Source organism: Salmo salar, unplaced genomic scaffold (assembly GCF_905237065.1).
Source record: "Salmo salar unplaced genomic scaffold, Ssal_v3.1, whole genome shotgun sequence".
NCBI lineage: Eukaryota > Metazoa > Chordata > Actinopteri > Salmoniformes > Salmonidae > Salmo > Salmo salar.
The window spans coordinates 9788-13238 of NW_025550651.1; the positions used below are offsets into that span (position 1 = coordinate 9788).

The 3451-nt window shown below is 40.9% G+C and overlaps 1 long non-coding RNA gene across 1 annotated transcript; it reads left to right on the forward strand.

Moving 5' to 3' along the window:
- The first annotated feature begins 225 nt into the window (after positions 1-225).
- LOC106613315 (uncharacterized) lies at positions 226-2938 on the forward strand. Its single transcript, XR_006767770.1, has 4 exons — positions 226-283; positions 1403-1483; positions 1584-1648; positions 1758-2938. It is a non-coding gene; the product is annotated as an uncharacterized lncRNA (long non-coding RNA).
- The last annotated feature ends 513 nt before the right edge of the window (positions 2939-3451 follow it).

The window sequence follows — 3451 nt, forward strand, 5'->3', positions numbered from 1 at the left end:
GTCAGTGTGTAGTGGTCAGTGTGTAGTGGTCAGTGTGTAGTTGTGTGTAGTGGTCAGTGTGTAGTGGTCAGTATGTAGTGGTCAGTGTGTAGTGGTCAGTGTGTAGTGGTCAGTATGTAGTGGTGTGTAGTGGTCAGTGTGTAGTGGTGTGTAGTGGTCAGTATGTAGTGGTCAGTGGTTAGTGGTCAGTAGTTTTGTTGTTGAGACTCATTGTGTGTGTTTACAGGAACGGCACCATAGATACCTGAGCCTCAGCCCCTGGGACAAGGTTACCCTCAGCCTGGTGAGTCATTCACACAGATAGATATGTAACAAGGTTACCCTCAGCCTGGTGAGTCATTCACACAGATAGATATGTAACAAGGTTACCCTCAGCCTTTTGAGTCATTCACACAGATAGATATGTGACAAGGTTACCCTCAGCCTGGTGAGTCATTCACACAGATAGATATGTAACAAGGTTACCCTCAGCCTGGTGAGTCATTCACACAGATAGATATGTAACAAGGTTTCCCTCAGCCTGGTGAGTCATACACACAGATAGATATGTAACAAGGTTACCCTCAGCCTGGTGAGTCATTCACACAGATAGATATGTAACAAGGTTACCCTCAGCCTGGTGAGTCATATACACAGATAGATATGTAACAAGGTTACCCTCAGCCTGGTGAGTCATTCACACAGATAGATATGTAACAAGGTTACCTTCAGCCTGGTGAGTCATACACACAGATAGATATGTGACAAGGTTTCCCTCAGCCTGGTGAGTCATTCACACAGATAGATATGTGACAAGGTTACCCTCAGCCTGGTGAGTCATTCACACAGATAGATATGTAACAAGGTTACCCTCAGCCTGGTGAGTCATTCACACAGATAGATATGTAACAAGGTTACCCTCAGCCTGGTGAGTCATTCACACAGATAGATATGTGACAAGGTTACCCTCAGCCTGGTGAGTCATATACACAGATAGATATGTAACAAGGTTACCCTCAGCCTGGTGAGTCATTCACACAGATAGATATGTAACAAGGTTACCCTCAGCCTGGTGAGTCATACACACAGATAGATATGTAACAAGGTTACCCTCAGCCTGGTGAGTCATTCACACAGATAGATATGTGACAAGGTTACCCTCAGCCTGGTGAGTCATTGACACAGATAGATATGTAACAAGGTTACCCTCAGCCTGGTGAGTCATTCACACAGATAGATATGTGACAAGGTTACCCTCAGCCTGGTGAGTCATTCACACAGATAGATATGTAACAAGGTTACCCTCAGCCTGGTGAGTCATTCACACAGATAGATATGTGACAAGGTTACCCTCAGCCTGGTGATTCATTCACACAGATAGATATGTGTGAACAAACGGTTGTAATTCACCCATGTGTTTTAGGGTCGTAGCATTCTCTCCAACAAGATGGCCAGAACCGTTACATTCTTCTACACCCTCTTCCTGCATTGCCTGGTCTTCCTGGTATGTAGCCTTTGACCTTTCACCTCCCGCCACTCCAGTGCCCATTGGTTAATCAGAGATGTTTGCTGATGTCATAATGTGTGTTTGTGTGTGTTCTCAGGTGCTGTATAAGACTGCCTGGAGTGAGAGCATCGGTCGAGACTGCTCTGCCTTCTGTGCTAAGAAGTGAGTTTCATTCTGTCTTCCTTCCCGCTAGCAGAACAGCGGTGTGTTTGGGATTTTAGTTAGGATTGCCTCTAATCTTTCGATCTCCTCCCCTCTGTCTGTTTCTCAGGTACTCGGATCACCTGCATCGTTTTCATGAGAACGGGGACAACCTGTGAGGCTTTCAAGACAACTGGGGGTCAATTCATGACGTCAGTGATCTTCAGGTCAGAAAGTCGGAGTTCTAGAAAGATGCCAGAGTTTCCGACTTGGAATTCCGAGTTGGGTGATCGTTCAACACTATTTTCCAAGTCTGAGTTTTTTGCAGAGTTGGTTTGACAGAAAGAACAGCTTTATTTTCTGCAGTAGCTGCTTTTAACCACTAGGGGGTAGGCTTGCTCTCTTCTTCGGGAGGGGAACTAAGTGGATGTGGTTTATGTGCAAACCCGTAATATTTAATCTTTTTGAATCCTTTCATTAACCGTAAACTTAAACGAGACCAATGTGATTTTGGCTAGTCGAGCTGTCAATGGGATGCTGGTCAGAAAAGTCTCCTTTAGGTCTTGCTATATTCTGTTCTAGCCTGTAATCTCCTATGCTGATATTAACTGTAATCTCCTATGCTGATATTAACTGTAATCTCCTATACTGATATTAACTGTAATCTCCTATACTGATATTAACTGTAATCTCCTATACTGATATTAACTGTAATCTCCTATACTGATATTAACTGTAATCTCCTATACTGATATTAACTGTAATCTCCTATACTGATATTAACTGTAATCTCCTATACTGATATTAACTGTAATCTCCTATACTGATATTAACTGTAATCTCCTATACTGATATTAACTGTAATCTCCTATACTGATATTAACTGTAATCTCCTATACTGATATTAACTGTAATCTCCTATACTGATATTAACTGTAATCTCCTATACTGATATTAACTGTAATCTCCTATGCTGATATTAACTGTAATCTCCTATGCTGATATTAACTGTAATCTCCTATACTGATATTAACTGTAATCTCCTATACTGATATTAACTGTAATCTCCTATGCTGATATTAACTGTAATCTCCTATGCTGATATTAACTGTAATCTCCTATACTGATATTAACTGTAATCTCCTATGCTGATATTAACTGTAGTCTCCTATACTGATATTAACTGTAATCTCCTATACTGATATTAACTGTAATCTCCTATACTGATATTAACTGTAATCTCCTATGCTGATATTAACTGTAGTCTTCTGTACTGATATTAATTTTGATGAATGAAGTACTGATTGACAAGAGGGGTGTTTGTTATCATTTGATACGGCTATATGTTAGGGGTGCTGGGAATTCTGGGAAAGCGCATGTATATTTGTTAAGGGATTAAATATTACAAGACAATTTAAGAGATGTTGATTAAAGATGAAGTCTTGGCTTTTAGAGTTCCCTTATTGAGAGTACATCGTTGAGGAAAATGTGAAGAATTATCACAGCACCTGTAATTGATTAGAAATATCTGAATTTAATTGAATTGACAATATGGCCGGACAGGGGCGTTGTTTCCAGTCAGATGAATAAGGGTGTTGTGTTTGTGTTGAGGGCTCTTTGGTTCCTAGCTTGGTGGATTTGGACAGAGGACAACAGACAGGTCATGATTTCTGTTGCGGTAGTTCACATGAATGGTTACTGAATTTCATGTGGTTGATTATGTTGAAAGATTCCTATTTCCTGACCTCCTCTCACTACCTGCTGTTAGGACCTTAAACTAACTACAGCTGCCCTCTATGTCACTGTCACGTCTATTCTCCCTTC